Source organism: Scyliorhinus canicula, chromosome 17 (genome assembly GCF_902713615.1).
Source record: "Scyliorhinus canicula chromosome 17, sScyCan1.1, whole genome shotgun sequence".
Classification (NCBI taxonomy): domain Eukaryota; kingdom Metazoa; phylum Chordata; class Chondrichthyes; order Carcharhiniformes; family Scyliorhinidae; genus Scyliorhinus; species Scyliorhinus canicula.
Genome location: NC_052162.1, coordinates 133,175,781 through 133,192,165, shown reverse-complemented (window position 1 = coordinate 133,192,165; position 16,385 = coordinate 133,175,781). Strand labels below are relative to the sequence as shown.

General features: G+C 46.8%; 1 protein-coding gene and 1 pseudogene across 1 annotated transcript in view; both read right to left on the bottom strand.

Moving 5' to 3' along the window:
* Positions 1–16,104, bottom strand: part of LOC119951642 — a 135,459-nt pseudogene extending 119,355 nt beyond the window's left edge.
* The window catches only part of LOC119951641 (oocyte zinc finger protein XlCOF6-like), a 29,691-nt gene continuing 29,298 nt past the window's right edge, over positions 15,993–16,385 (bottom strand). Inside the window, exon 5 of the mRNA XM_038774820.1 lies at positions 15,993–16,312. The gene's annotated coding sequence lies outside the window, so the exon portion shown is untranslated. The remainder of the gene's footprint in view (positions 16,313–16,385) is intronic.

Genomic DNA, 16,385 nt, shown 5'->3' with positions numbered 1-16,385 from the left:
TTCTTTACTTCTCTGTTCCTCCTCCTCCTGTGAAAACCGGTGTAATGGGAGGTCAGGTACCCAGGACAAAGGGTAATGCAGTTTGCTGGCCAGGTTGTCTCCATTCTGAACAATGTGGAATAAGCTTCTCCCAATCATTGAAAATGTTGCCCCCAACAAACATGGCGGCCGCACATGCGCTCTGCTGCCTATTGTCCCGAATAAAGATGGCGGTCGTTATCCCGAACCGATCACTGGACCCTCGCGGCCCCGCTCCGTGAAACGGGAGAACGAGGAAGTGGTTTTGCCGGGTATGGGCTTGTACAACATATTTAGAAAACTTTTCCACCCACCAGCCAGATCCATCGCTCCGGCGTTCCACAATATTCCTCTTACCCTTTGTGGATCCGAGATAAAAGCTTCTCTTCATCGCCATTGCCCGCACTGCGCATGCTTCAGTCGAAGTCCCACCCACCCTCACTCACTCCAATTGGTTGGAGGACTAGCGTCTCCCTCTCGGTCCTCCAGTCCCGCCCCTTCGTCCTATTGGTCTGAAGTTGCCGTCAATCACACCCCGGGTATTGTGATGTGGGACATGCGCAGTGCGGCTCATGTCCAGGGACAGACGCTTGTTTGTCTCATCTTCAGGCGGGAAGGAGGCGGATAAGCGGAGGCAGCGTTAGGGACAGTGGGTGGGAGGGGAGGCTTCACAAACACCCAGTGGGGGCCTCAACACCCCCAATAACAAACTAGCCGCACCGCCTCAACACCCAACACAACGGCAGCTGCCGCTTTCTCCCGGTGCCAGGCCCCAGTGGACAAATGTGGCTTCAGGAAGGAAATGCAGCAATGGATTTGTTCAGGAGAAATGATCTTTAACTCACTTTACTGATCCTGGAGCAGGAGGAGAGAATGGGGCAATTTCTATCCTGCTCTCACACTGATGGATTTGCTAATGCAGATGGTAGAATTTAAATTCAAGGGATAATCTGGAATTCAAAGCTGCACTCAGTGTTAATGACCTTGAAACCATTGTGGTGAGTGTGTGGGAAGGGGAAAGTGTGGGACTGGGATTTGCAGCTTTGGGAAACGAGAGAAACAATTGTTCCCCAGAAACTAGAATGATCTGTTCTGAATTTCTGACCTGTAAACTGATTTTACAGGGTTACAAGGAGTGGATTGACAGACTGGAAACTCAAATCAATCATCAAATCAAGATCTGCCAGTCACTCTTTGATCAGGGTCTGAATGTCATCAACTTTTGAATGTGGAAGGAGAAATGTTTGTTTGTTCTGTCTGTCTGGGAAAAGATTTCAAACATAAGTGTGACTGGAAAAGCACAAAGACACACACACACCCGAGTGAGAGTGTTCCAGTGAACTGACTGTGGAAAGAGCTTCAACCAGTTACACAGCCTGAAAAACACCACACCATTCACAGCGAGGAGAAACTGTACACATGTTCTGTGTGTGGAAGAAGCTTCAACTGATCGTCCGAAATGGAGAGACACAAGGACGCCGGCACCATTAAGAAACCATGGAAATGTGGGGAATGTGGGAAGGGATTCAGTTTCCCTTCTGAGCTGGAAACTCATCAGCGGGTTCACACTGGGGAGAGACCATTCACCTGTTCTCAGTGTGGGAAGGGATTCACTCGACTAACACATCTGACTGCACACCAACTTGTTCACTCTGACATGAGACCTTTTAAATGTTCCGATTGTGAGAAGAGCTTTAAAAACAAATTTAATCTTCTGACACACCAGCGTGTTCACACTGGGGAGAGGCCGTTCACTTGCTCCGAGTGTGGGAAGAGATTCACTCAATTATCCAGCCTTTTGACACACCAGCGAATGCACAGCGGGGAGAAACCATTCACGTGCACTGAGTGTGGGAAGGGATTCGCTCAGTTATCCAACCTTCTGACACACCAGCGAGTTCACACTGGAGAGAAACCATTCATCTGTCCTGAGTGTGGGGTGACATTCGCTCAGTTATCCAAACTTCTGGATCATCAGCGGGTTCACACTGGGGAGAGACCATTCACCTGCTGTTTGTGTGGGAAGGGATTCGCTCAGTCATCCACCCTGCTGAGACACCAGCGCATTCACACTGGGGTGAGACAGTTCATCTGCTCTGAGTGTGGGAAGGGATTCACTCAGTCTGCCCAACTCGCCTCACACCAACGTGTTCACTCTGATACGAGACCTTTTAAATGTTCCGCCTGTGAGAAGAGCTTTAAAGGCAAAATGGATCTGCTGATTCACCAGCGCAGTCACACTGGAGAGAGGCCGTTCACCTGCTCCGTGTGTGGGAAGGGATTCACTCAGCATTCGCTCCGGGTGAAACACCAGCGCATTCACACCAGGGAGACATTATTCATCTGCTCTGTGTGTGGGAAAGGATTCACTCGTTCATTCACCCTGCAGAAACACCAGCGAGTTCACAAGAGGTTGGATTCTGTTATTGCTGCTGTTAATCACATCCAGGACTGAACCATGTTCATTCTGACAGTTGGAGTTTGTTTCAGTTGATGTTAATCATTCCTGTGACTCAGCTGAAGTTTAATATTCTGGATATATGTTGCTCGTTCTGGTGAGTGTGCTTTACGCTCAATTTGCTCTGTTTTATTACCTTGCTCTAGAGTCGCCAGGTATCTTTATGATACCACCACGAGGTTCAAGTTCAAGTGCTGATCAATACCTCGGTACACCAATTAGTAAGGTTCAAATCAAAACACGTTTATTATATACACAGTTAATCGCTACTCATGCATAAACACTACAAAACTAGACTATCTCTACCACTACAGGAAAAACCCTTTGGAAAAGAACTCACTGGGTCAGGGAACAATGGCCTCTTGTTCAATCCTGGGGCTGCGGGCTTCCAACTGGTACAGAGTAAGGGTCAGGAGCGCCTGTCTCGTAGCGTGCGTTGACTGGACACTTACTTGTCAGTGTAACTGTTAGCTAGGCCTCTCCTTCTCACGGTCAAGAGTTCTTCCAAGCTGCTAAGATGTTCTGCTGGGAGGGCCGGCTAAGAGACTGAATTGAACTTGGGACCTGTCTTTTATAGGCCCCAGGGGCTTCGCGCCCTTTTGGGCGGACCCCGTTCCTGCCTCCAATCGATTGGATCACGTACCAATCGATCAGTTTTAATTCCCCCAATACTGGGGCTGTTCCCTGATCGCTGCGCGGTCCTTGGGTGCTCGTTAGCCTCTTTTGTCTTGGACTCCTGCTGGCGCCGAGGAGTCTGACTTGTTTTGACCGTTCTCGATTGTTACCATTGTGCCCGGGAATCGCTCATTAATATTCAGATTGCTGGTTTCAATGCTTTCTGCTTTCTGCGAGTCGAATATGCAGGAAAACTTTGCAAACTGCTTGCTTCTCTGAGCCTGTCCATTTTTCCCTGCGTTCTTTGCGAATCTCCATTTTAAACTGGGGAAGTGGCCAACCCAGGTGGCTACATATAGATTAATAAAATTAGATTTGTGTTAACGGCAGTGTTCCAGTCCTTGATTTCTCTAAGATAGGGGCTGGTTTAGCACAGGGCTACATCGCTGGCTTTGAAAGCAGACCAAGGCAGGCCACCAGCACGGTTCAATTCCCGTACCAGCCTCCCCGAACAGGTGCCGGAATGTGGCGACTAGGGGCTTTTCACAGTAACTTCATTTGAAGCCTACTCGTGACAATAAGCGATTTTCATTTTCATTTTCAGATAGGAGGAGACTGATTGATGTCCTGTTACCGATTGTTCCATTGTTGTGTCTTTTCTGATTTGTTTTGGACAATGTGGTAAAGCAAAGAGTGAGACCAGAGAGAAAGGTAAGAATATGGGAAATGATAAACAGACTGTGGCAGGAAGAGACGGAGAGAACACATTTAAAATTACATCAGATAAACGCTACAAAAATAATAAAAGGACAAAACTAACGGCTCTGTATCAAAACATAAATAGCATTTGAATCAAAACTGATGAATTGACAGCACCTATAGAAATAAGTAAGTACGATCTGATGGCCATTCAGATACATAGATTGGGACCTGAATTTTTTAATATTCGATCATGGCATGTGGGTGTCGCTGGCCAGTCCAACATTTATTGCCTACCCCTCATTTCCCTTCTAAAGGTGGTGGTGAGCTGAATATTGTCGTGTATGTGACATTTAGGAAGGACAGAAATCCAGGAAAAGGTGGAAGAGCGGCTTTGTTAATTATTGATGGTGTTAGCACATTAGACAGGGATGACCTAAATTCAGGAAACCAGGATGTAGGAGTGGTTTGGTTTGAGATGAAAAATGGTAAAGGCAAGAATTTACTTCTGGGAGTGGTGTGCAGGCCTCCTAATTGTAATGACACAGTAGGACAGAGTGTAAAGGAAGAGATAATGGGAGTTTGTCAGAAAAGGTACAGCGATAATCAAGGGGGATTTTAGTCTACTTATAAACTGGAAAAATCAGCTGGTCGAAGGTAGGAGTTCACAGAATGTTTTTGCGATAGTTTCTACAATTAGCACATTTTGGAGCCAACCAGAGGGCAGGTTATACCAGGCTTGGTATTGTGCAACAAGGATTAATTGATAACCTCATGGTGAAGACATCCCCAGGTAACAGTGATCATAATATGATTGAATTTGACATGCAGTTTGAGGGGAAGAAGATTGAGTCCAAGACGAGTAAGTTAAGCTTCAATAAGAGCAATTATGAGGGAATCAAAGCAGAGCTAGCTTAAAATGAACTTTCAAATGAGCTTGTGTGTCAGGTCAATAGAGATTCAGTAGCAGACATTCAAAGAGATATTTCAGTATACACAGAATAGATACATTCTCGTGAGAATGGAAAATTCCAAGGAGAGGACCCAGCATCTGTCTTTAACTAAAAAATTTAAAGACATCGCAATGATTTTTTTAAAAGCACGTAACAGCGCAAAGGCAGATAGCAGGTCAGAACACTGGGCAGAATATAAACAATAGAATATAAACATTAAAATATTAATAAGGATGTAAAAATTAGATTACCAGAGAAAGCTGGCTAGAAATATAAAGACAGATAGAATTTCAATAGATCTTTGTGTTCGTAAATAATTCAAGTGAGTGTTGATTGTCCAGAAAGCTCATCTGGGAAATTAACAATGGAAAGTAAGGTTTTGGCAAATGAATTGAACAGGTATTTGCATCAGTTTTTACTATGGAGGAAACAAGTAACATTCCACAAATATCCATCAATCAGGAAACGGAAAGGATGGAGGAACTCAGGAAAATTATCTAACCAGGGAAGTGGTAATGAGCAATGTTTTGAGTCTGCAGGCTGGTTAATCTCCAGGTCCGGGCGGACTTCACCGTAAGGTCTTGAGAGAAGCAGCTAAACGGGGAGTTGATGCACTCGTTTCATTGTCCAAAATTCACCAGATACGAGGAGGTTTCCATTAAATTGGAAAATAATAAATGTAATTCCTTTATTCACAAAGGGAGGGGGACAGATAGCTGGAAGCTATCGGCCAGTTAGCCTAACATCAGTCATAGGGAACATGTTAGAAGCTATTATTAAATGTTATGTCCGATCCGTTAGAAAAATTCAAGGCAATCAGGCAGGGTCAACATGGTTTTGTGAAAGGAAAATCACACTTAACCAATTTATCAGAGTTACTTGATGGAGTCACATGAACTGTGGATAAAGGGGTGAATGTACTGTCTTTAGGTTTCCAGAAAGCATTTGATAAGTTGTCATATCAAAGGTTATTGTACAAAATACAAACTCAGGATATAAGGGGTAATATATTGGCTTGGACTGAAGATTGGCTAACCAGTGGGAAACAAAGAGTGGACATAATGGGTATTTTTCTGATTGGTAGGATGTGATGAGTGGTGTGCCACAGAGATTAGTACTGGAGACTCAACGTATTATAATTTTGGATTTTCTTTTTAATTTTAAAATAAATTTAGAGTACCCAATTCATTTTTTTCCAATTAAGGGGCAATTTAGTGCGGCCAATCCACCTACCCTACACATCTTTGGGTTGTGGGGGTGAAACCCACGCTAACACGGAGAGAATGTGAAAACTCTGTCAGGTAATGCTCTGATGTTCAGTTTGAGCTTCCTGTTCGTAAATCCACCCTTCTAATGCCCTGGAAAAGGAGTTTACAAAACTTTAAATAGAGTAGAGAAATTCTGAATTTCCAATTCTATTTTCCATTAAACATATTTTCCTCATTTGTACCTGCAAAGCAGTAAATCCTAATCCCATGCACTCTGTTGCCTCCTGGGGCTGGATGCAAATCCCAGGGTGACTAACAGTCTCGTATTTGATAGGAATGTATTTGAGTCCACATGGTTAACATGGTTAAAAGATGATCACGACTGGGAGTTAAATATCCGAGGGTATCAAACTATTCGGGAGGACAGAGTGGATGGTAAGGGAGGTGGTGTTGCTCTGTTATTTAAGGATGACATCCGGGCAATAGTAAGGGATGACATCGGTGCTATGGAGGATAAGGTTGAATCCATTTGGGTGGAAATCAGGAATAGTAAGGTGAAAAAGTCACTGATAGGAGTAGTCTATCTGCCACCAAATAGTAACGTTATGGTGGGGCAGGCAATAAACAAAGAAATAACTGCTGCATGTAGAAATGGGACAACAGTTATCATGGGGGATTTTAATCTACATGTCGATTGGTTTAACCAGGTCGGTCAACTCCACCAGGAAAGCAGTACACCAACTCCGCCAGGCACGCGGGGCCCTGTACGAACACGGAGACAAAGCCAGCCGCCTGTTGGCACACCAGCTGAGAAAGCAGGCAGCCAGCAGGGAAATTGCGCAAATCAGAGGTACCAGAGGCACGTGGGAAACAGAACCAGAGAGGATTAACGAAACCTTCAAGGCCTTCTACCAAGAGCTATACACCTCAGAGCCCCCAACGGGGAAGGCTGGGATGAACCGGTTTCTTGATGGACTGGACATACCAGTCGTGGGAGAGGGCAGAAAACGGGATCTGGAAGCACCACTAGCACTGGGAGAGATCATGGAGAGCATTAGCTCCATGCAGACGGGGAAGGCGCCGGGACCGGACGGATTCCCGGCGGACTTCTACAAAAAATTCGCGACAGCGCTGGCCCCGCACCTGCGGGAGATGTTCACAGACTCGCTAGCTAGGGGCACACTGCCACCCACGTTAGCACAGGCCTCAATCTCGCTGATACCTAAGAAAGACAAAGACCCAACGGAATGTGGGTCATACAGACCCATATCTCTGCTGAACGCAGACGCCAAAATACTGGCCAAAATCCTAGCCAAAAGGCTAGAAGACTGTGTACCTGAGGTGGTCACAGAGGACCAGACGGGCTTCGTCAAAGGTAGACAGCTTACCGCGAACATCAGGCGCCTGCTGAACGTGATAATGACCCCCTCCGGGGAGAGAACACAAGAGGTGATCGTCACCCTGGACGCAGAAAAGGCCTTCGACAGAGTCGAATGGAAATACCTCATAGAGGTACTGGAGCGGTTCGGGCTTGGAACAGGGTTCACCACTTGGGTAAAGCTCCTATACAACGCTCCCATGGCGAGTGTACGGACCAACAATACCAACTCCCAATACTTCCAGCTGCACAGGGGCACCAGACAAGGATGCCCACTGTCCCTGCTGCTGTTCGCACTAGCAATCGAACCGCTAGCAATCGCGCTCAGGGCAGCAAAAAATTGGAGGGGGATCCGAAGGGGAGGTAGAGAGCACAGAGTCTCACTCTATGCGGATGATCTGCTCCTCTATATCTCGGACCCACAAAGCAGCATGGACGGAATCATAGCGCTCCTGAAAGAGTTTGGAGCCTTCTCGGGCTACAAACTCAACATGAGCAAAAGTGAGATCTTCCCAGTACACCCGCAAGGGGGGGGGGGGGGGGGGGGGGGCAGCACTAAAGGGCCTGCCGTTCAAACAAGCCCGAAATAAATTCCGCTACCTGGGGATCCAAATAGCCCATGACTGGAAAGGGATCCACAAATGGAACCTCACCAGCCTGACGGAGGAAGTTAAAAAGGACCTGCAAAGATGGAACACACTCCCGCTCTCCCTCGCGGGGAGAGTCCAGACGATCAAAATGAACGAACTGCCCGGGTTCCTTTTCCTGTTTAGATCCATTCCGATCTACATCCCCAAGGCCTTTTTCAAAGCGCTGGACAAACATATCATGGCGTTCGTATGGGGGGGGTAAAAATGCTAGGATCCCAAAGAAGGTCATACAAAAAACAAAATCCAGGGGGGGGCTAGCCCTCCCGAATCTACAATTCTACCACTGGGCGGCAACAGCCGAGCGAGTAAGGGGATGGATCCAGGAGCCAGAAGCCGAGTGGGTGCGTGCGGAGGAGGCCTCCTGCATGGGAACCTCCCTCCGGGCCCTCGCCACGGCAGCACTCCCATCCCCACCCAAAAAACACTCCACCAGCCCAGTGGTGACGGCCACCCTCCAATCCTGGAACCAACTGCGGCAGCAATTTGGCCTGTACAAAATGTCGGACAAGGCTCCCATCTGCAACAACCAGAGGTTCAAACCAGCACTGACCGACGCCACCTTCAAAAGGTGGAGGCAGGACGGGGGGACACTGACAGTCAGGGACCTATACACGGACGACAGGATCGCAACACTGGACGAACTGACAGAGAAATTTCAGCTAGCTGGGGGGAACGAGCTACGGTACCTGCAGCTCAAAAACTTCCTACGAAAGGAGACAAGGACGTACCCACAACCGCCACAACAGACACTATTGGAAGACCTACTGGACGCAAGTATCCTAGAGAAAGGGAACTGTAGTGACATGTATGACCGACTGGTAGACAGGGACGACACCGTACTGGACGCAACAAGAAGGAAATGGGAGGACGACCTGGGGATGGAGATAGGGTGGGGACTCTGGAGCGAAGCACTGCATAGGGTCAACTCCACCTCCACGTGCGCAAGGCTCAGCCTGACGCAACTAAAAGTGGTACATAGAGCCCACGTAACGAGAAATCGTATGAGTAGGTTCTTCCCGGAGGTGGAGGACAAATGTGAGCGGTGCCAGAGAGGCCCGGCCAACCACGCCCACATGTTCTGGTCTTGCCCCAGACTTGTGGAGTACTGGACAGCCTTCTTCGAGGCTATGTCCAAAGTGGTGGGGGTGAGGGTGGAGCCATGCCCGATAGTGGCGGTCTTCGGGGTTTCAGACCAGCCAGAACTATTCCTGGGGAGGAGGGCGGACGCCCTTGCCTTTGCCTCCCTGATTGCCCGCCGTAGAATCCTGTTTGGCTGGCGGTCAGCAGCACCACCCAGAGCTGCAGACTGGCTGTCCGACCTCTCGGAATCTCTCCAAATGGAGAAAATCAAATTCGCCATCCGAGGGTCGGACGACGGCTTCCACAGAACGTGGGAGCCATTCATGCAACTGTTCCGGGACCTGTTTGTGGCCAACGTACATGAGGAAGAATAGTCGGGTGGCCAAGAACCAGGGGAAAATGGGCGGGAATCGGGGGAAGGTAGCCTGGGGGAGGGGGGGGGGGGGGCTACGGGCTCGGTATGGGGGTTTGATGGCAAGCTAAGGCCCAAAACCAAACTATAAATAAATGCCTATAAACATGTGCCTCGGCCATATTGGGGAATGTAAAATATGTATGCTGGCTAAAGGGGGCGGCCACAATTATTGTTATGAAGATGCTTACCTGTAAATATTCATGTTAAATTTTTGTGTTTTCCTTTTTTTTTTCTCTCTCTCTAATAACTTGTAATTTGTCATATATAAAATATGAAAACTCAATAAAAAAACATTTATAAAAAAAAAAACCAGGTCGGTCAAGGCAACCTTGAGGAGGAGTTTATAGAATGTATCCGCGATAGTTTCCTAGAACAGTATGTAATGGAACCTACGAGGGAACAAGCGGTCCTAGATCTTGTCCTGTGTAATGAGACAGGATTGATTCATGATCTCATAGTTAGGGATCCTCTCGGAAGGAGCGATCACAATGTGGTGGAACTTAAAATACAGATGGAGGGTGAGAAAGTAAAATCAAATACTAGTGTTTTGTGTTTAAACAAAGGGGATTACAATGGGATGAGAGAAGAACTAGCTAAGGTAGACTGGGAGCAAAGACTTTATGGTGGAACAGTTGAGGAACAGTGGAGAACCTTCCAAGCGATTTTTCATAGTGCTCATCAAAGGTTTATACCAACAAAAAGGAAGGGTGGTAAAAAGAGGGAAATTTCGACCGTGGATATCTAAGGAAATAATGGAGAGTATCAAATTGAAGGAAAAAGCATATAAAGTGGCAAAGATTGGTGGGAGACTAGAGGACTGGGAAATCTTTAGGGGGCAACAGAAAGCTAATAAAAAAGCTATAAAGAAGAGTAAGATAGAGTATGAGAGTAAACTTGCTCAGAATATAAAAACAGACAGTAAAAGTTTTTACAAATATATAAAACAAAAAAGAGTGGCTAAGGTAAATATTGGTCCTTTAGAGGATGAGAAGGGAGTTTTAATAATGGGAGATGAGGAAATGGCTGAGGAACTGAACAGGTTTTTTGGGTCGGTCTTCACAGTGGAAGACACAAATAACGTGCCAATGACTGGTAGAAATGAGGCTATGACAGGTGAGGACCTTGAGAGGATTGTTATCACTAAGGAGGTAGTGATGGGCAAGCTAATGGAGCTAAAGGTAGACAAGTCTCCTGGCCCTGATGGAATTCATCCCAGAGTGCTAAAAGAGATGGCTAGGGAAATTGCATATGCACTAATGATGATTTACCAAAATTCACTAGACTCTGGGGTGGTCCCGGTGGATTGGAAATGAGCAAACGTGACACCACTGTTTAAAAAAGGAGGTAGGCAGAGAGTAGGAAATTATAGGCCAGTGAGCTTAGCTTCGGTAGTAGGGAAGATGCTGGAATCTATCATCAAGGAAGAAATAGCGAGGCATCTGGATAGAAATTGTCCCATTGGGCAGACGCAGCATGGGTTCATAAAGGGCAGGTTGTGCCTAACTAAATTAGTGGAATTTTTTGAGGACATTACCAGTGCAGTAGATAACGAGGAGCCAATGGATGTGGTATATCTGGATTTCCAGAAAGCCTTTGACAAGGTGCCACATAAAAGGTTGCTGCATAAGATAAAGATGCATGGCATTAAGGGTAAAGTAGTAGCATGGATAGAGGATTGGTTAATTAATAGAAAGCAAAGAGTGGGGATTAATGGGTGTTTCTCTGGTTGGCAATCAGTAGCTAGTGGTGTCCCTCAGGGATTGTGTTGGGCCCACAATTGTTCACAATTTACATAGATGATTTGGAGTTGGGGACCAAGGGCAATGTGTCCAAGTTTGCAGATGACACTAAGATGAGTGGTAAAGCAAAAAGTGCAGAGGATACTGGAAGTCTGCAGAGGGATTTTGATAGGTTAAGTGAATGGGCTAGGGTCTGGCAGATGGAATACAATGTTGACAAATGTGAGGTTATCCATTTTGGTAGGAATAACAGCAAACAGGATTATTATTTAAACGATAAAATATTAAAGCATGCCGCTGTGCAGAGAGACCTGGGTGTGCTAGTGCATGAGTCACAGAAAGTTGGTTTACAGGTGCAACAGGTGATTAAGAAGGCAAATGGAATTTTGTCCTTCATTGCTAGAGGGATGGAGTTTAAGACTAGGGAGGTTATGTTGCAATTGTGTAAGGTGTTAGTGAGGCCACACCTGGAGTATTCTGTTCAGTTTTGGTCTCCTTACTTGAGAAAGGACATACTGGCACTGGAGGGTGTGCAGAGGAGATTCACTAGGTTAATCCCAGAGCTGAAGAGGTTGGATTATGAGGAGAGGTTGAGTAGACTGTGACTGTACTCGTTGGAATTCAGAAGGATGACTTGGGATCTTATAGAAACATTTAAAATTATGAAGAGGATAGGGTAGATGCGGGCAGGTTGTTTCCACTGGCGGGTGAAAGCAGAACTAGAGGACATAGCCTCCAAATAAGGGGAAGTAGATTTAGGACTGAGTTTAGGAGGAACTTCTTCACCCAAAGGGTTGTGAATCTATGGAATTCCTTGCCCAGTGAAGCAGTTGAGGCTCCTTCATTAAATGTTTTTAAGGTAAAGATAGATAGTTTTTTGAAGAATAAAGGGACTAAAGGCCGGACCGGTCCACAAAAGATCAGCCATGATCTCACTGAATGGCGGAGCAGGCTCAAGGGGCCAGATGGCCTACTCCTGCTCTTAGTTCTTATGTCCCAGCCTGTATGCTGCTTGGATGTTGCCTGTCACGTAAATTGGACCTTTCGCAATGCACAGAACCATGTTCCTTACTGTTTCTGTGTTCCAACAGCTCTGGCAGAGTTATTGGTGGCCTGGTCTGGCAGAACGCCAGCCTTTCAGTGCAGGCTGTGCCTTAATTTTCACCATGAGGGTTGGTCAGCCCTGCAAACCCTGCACACCACCTTCACAATTCTTTTCCTTACAGTTTACTCCCTCCCTCCCCTCTGGCTGGGTTCAGTTCTCAAGCCCCTCTGTGCAAAGTGAGATTAAAATCAATTCATCAATAATTTTTCCTCCTGGTCATTGATGTGAACCATCCTCCAGTGTGTGAAACAGGATGGTGCCCGTTAACCTGGGCCTGTTTCCGGGAGGGAGGGAGAAGCTCCGCAGCTGCAAACCAGGGAGCTGACAATAATGGTGAAGGGTTTGCGGACCCACAAAGTGTTTCCAAATCCTCCCACCCACCGCCTGACGTTGACTCCGCTTCTCCGGGAAAAACAAGGACTAAAGTCACCCTTGCTCCAACTGCACCAGCGCACTAAAATCCAGCAACTGCATTGCCCATGCGCCAGATCACAATGACCGCGATGATTGACGGCAGCTCCGGACCAATGGGAAGAGTGTCGAGGACTGAGCGGGAGCGGTTTGCCCATCAACCAATCAAAGTGAATGAGGGGCGGGGCTGAGCCCGGATCTCCCTCATTGGCTGAAACTCTGCATCATTTTGAGATAGAGCACTTCAACAGCAGCACGGTAGCATTGTGGATAGCACAATCGCTTCACAGCTCCAGGGTCCCAGGTTCGATTCCGGCTTGGGTCACTGTCTGTGCGGAGTCTGCACATCCTCCTCATGTGTGCGTGGGTTTCCTCCGGGTGCTCCGGTTTCCTCCCACAGTCCAAAGATGTGCCGGGTAGTTGGATTGGCCATGATAAATTGCCCATAGTGTCCAAAATTGCCCTTAGTGTTGGGTGGGGTTACTGGGTTATGGGGATAGGGTGGAGGTGTTGACCTTGGGTAGGGTGCTCTTTCCAAGAGCCGGTGCAGACTCGATGGGCCGAATGGCCTCCTTCTGCACTGTAAATTCTATGAAGTTCTATAATCACAGATTCTGTCTCTCCCACTGTTGTTGCTTCTGCAGAGACAGAACCTGTGATTGGAGGAACAGCTTTGTCACCCATTTTGAGGAAGGAAGCTGGCTGATGTGCTGCCTGAGTCAGTGCTGTGCGGAGGAGCCGTGTCTCCCTGGGACAGAACTACAGGGTTTCACAGCAATGGGAGCTTCAGAAGGAGATCCAGACACGTGGAGCTTTCCCCATTCTGCTGAGCAAGATTTCATTATTTGTATATATCCCAGGAGGTGGGGCGCACAGCTCAGGAATTGGAGTAATCGGGTATTGTGAACTTACTCACCAATCACATCTGTCAAATTAGAAGTTGAGATCCAGGTTTCATTCTTCATTGCTGTCATTTGCAGTTAAACGCTGACAGACAACATACAGAACCCCCGGTCTGAGCTGATCTCAGTGGGTGTAGTGAGGTTATCGCTGGGTTTTGAATGTAAATCCACACAATGAAGATCAGAATTGAGTGAGTTTTTTCCTCCTCCACCGTTGATCCAATAAACACTCAGCACCTGTTCGGTTACCGTGTGTCAAATAGTTCGAATTCTCATTTTGGAAACGGAGTAAGGGAGTTTCCTTTTTCAATAAATTAACAAAAACATCTTATTTATAGATTCCAAAGTTAAAACATTTAATATGTACACAGTCTTTAGTATTTGTGCTTTCTTATCTACAAAAAGAAGTAAACTCAAAAAATATTCAACACAAATACAGACAGTAATGTGATTACGTGACTACATCACTTAATAAAGGAGTCAGTGAGAGTGGAAAAAGAGATCCTGGAAACCAAAAATTAACTCCCAAAAATCAAAGAGCATCTCTCGAGAAAATCATAGATTATCATAGAATTTACAGTGCAGCTCAGGAATTGCACATCCTCCTCATGTGTGCGTGGGTTTCCTCCGGGTGCTCCGGTTTCCTCCCACAGTCCAAAGATGTGCCGGGTAGTTGGATTTGCCATGATAAATTGCCCATAGTGTCCAAAATTGCCCTTAGTGTTGGGTGGGGTTACTGGGTTATGGGGATAGGGTGGAGGTGTTGACCTTGGGTAGGCCACTCGGCTCATCGAGTCTGCACCGGCTCTTGGAAAGAGCACCCTACCCGAGGTCAACACCTCCACCCTATCCCCATAACCCCACCCAACACTAAGGGCAATTTTGGACACGAAGGGCAATTTATCATGGCCAATCAACCTAACCTGCACATCTTTGGACTGTGGGAGGAAACCGGAGCACCCGGAGGAAACCCACGCACACACGGGGAGGACGTGCAGACTCCACACAGACAGTGACCCAAGCCGGAATCGAACCTGGGACCCTGGAGCTGTGAAGCAATTGTGCTGTCCACAATGCTACCGTGCTGCCCAAAATCTCAAGACGAGCCATTGAAAAAATATATTTTGAGCTCTGCAGTTGCACCTTTCAGACACTGGATTGTAGAGTTTACACCAAAGATTGATTTAGATTGAAGCAAAAGTTCATAAATTTATTCTAAACAGGTTTCTGCTGAGAATTCTTGAATTAAGGAGAAAGATCACAGATGGTACTTTTAAAAATAGACACTGTGGCCCCCACAATAATTGGCATTTTCAGCAGATTAAGTTCCAGCTGTTATCAGCAGGAACAAAATATTGTCCGCTGATCAAAACTAAACAACAGCAGAATCCAACCCCTACAGTCATTTATGAACTTGCTGATGTCTCTGGAGGCATCGTGACTGAGTGAATCCCTTCCCACACACACAGCAGTTGAATAGCCTCTTAGTGTGAGTGCGTTGGTGTGCCAGCAAGTTGAAAGACTTTGCGAATCCCTTCCCACACATTGAGCAGGTAAACGGTTTCTCCCCAGTGTGAACTCGCTGGTGAGCAGTGAGGTTGGACGACCGATTGAATCCCTTCCCACACACGGAGCATGTGAATGGTCTCTCCGCAGTGTGAGTGCGTTGGTGAGCAGTGAGGTTGGATGACTGCCTGAAACTCTTTCCACAGGAGGTGCAGCTGAATGGTTTCTCTTCAGTGTGAATTCGCTGGTGTCTCAGAAGGGTGGGTAAAACTGTGAATCCCTTTGCACACACGAAGCAAGTAAACGGTCTTTCCCCAGTATGGAGCCGCTGGTGTGCAATGAGGGAGGATGCCTGTCTGAAACTCTTTCCACAGGAAGTGCAGCTGAATGGTTTCTCCTTAATGTGAACTCGCTGGTGTGACAGCAAGTGGGATGATCCAGTGAATCCCTTCCCACACACAGAGCAGGTGAACGGCCTCTCACCTCTATGAACACGCTGGTGAGACAGCAGGTGAAAAGACTGAGTGAATCCCTTCCCACACTCGGAGCAGACGAACGGCCTCTCCCCAGTGTGAGTGCGTTGATGTACAGTGAGTGCTGAAGAATGCCTGAACCTCTTTCCACAGGAGGTGCAGGTGAATAACTTTTCCTCAGTGTGAATCCGCTGGTGAGACCAAAGGCCAGATGACTGAATGAATCCCTCCCCACACACAGAGCAGGTGAACGGCCTCTCCCCAGTGTGACTGCGCCGATGGTTTTCCAGGAGGGAAGGATAACTGAATCCCTTCCCACAGTCCTCACATTTCCATGGTTTCTCCATGGTTCCAGTGTCTTTGTGTCTCTCCAAGGTGGATGATCAGTTGAAGTCTTCTCCACATACAGGACACGTGTACAGTTTCTCCTCGCTGTGAATGGTGTGATATTTCTGCAGGCTATGTAACTGGTTGAAGCTCTTTCCGCAGTCAATTCACTGAGCGCTCTCACTCGGGTGTGTGGTGTGTGGATCTCGATATCTTTCCAGTTTCACTGATGTTTAAAAGTGTTTCTCACAGACAGAAGAGACAAACGTTTCTCCTTCAACATTCAAAGTCTGAGGATTTTCAGGTCCTGATGACTTGAGTGACTGTCAGATAATGTTTGGTTTCGGTGTCACATCTGTAAATCCTCCTAATATCCTGTAAAAGGAATTTACAAACATCATCACTGTCACTGTAGCATATAAATTCAGAATCGACAATTCTAGTTTCA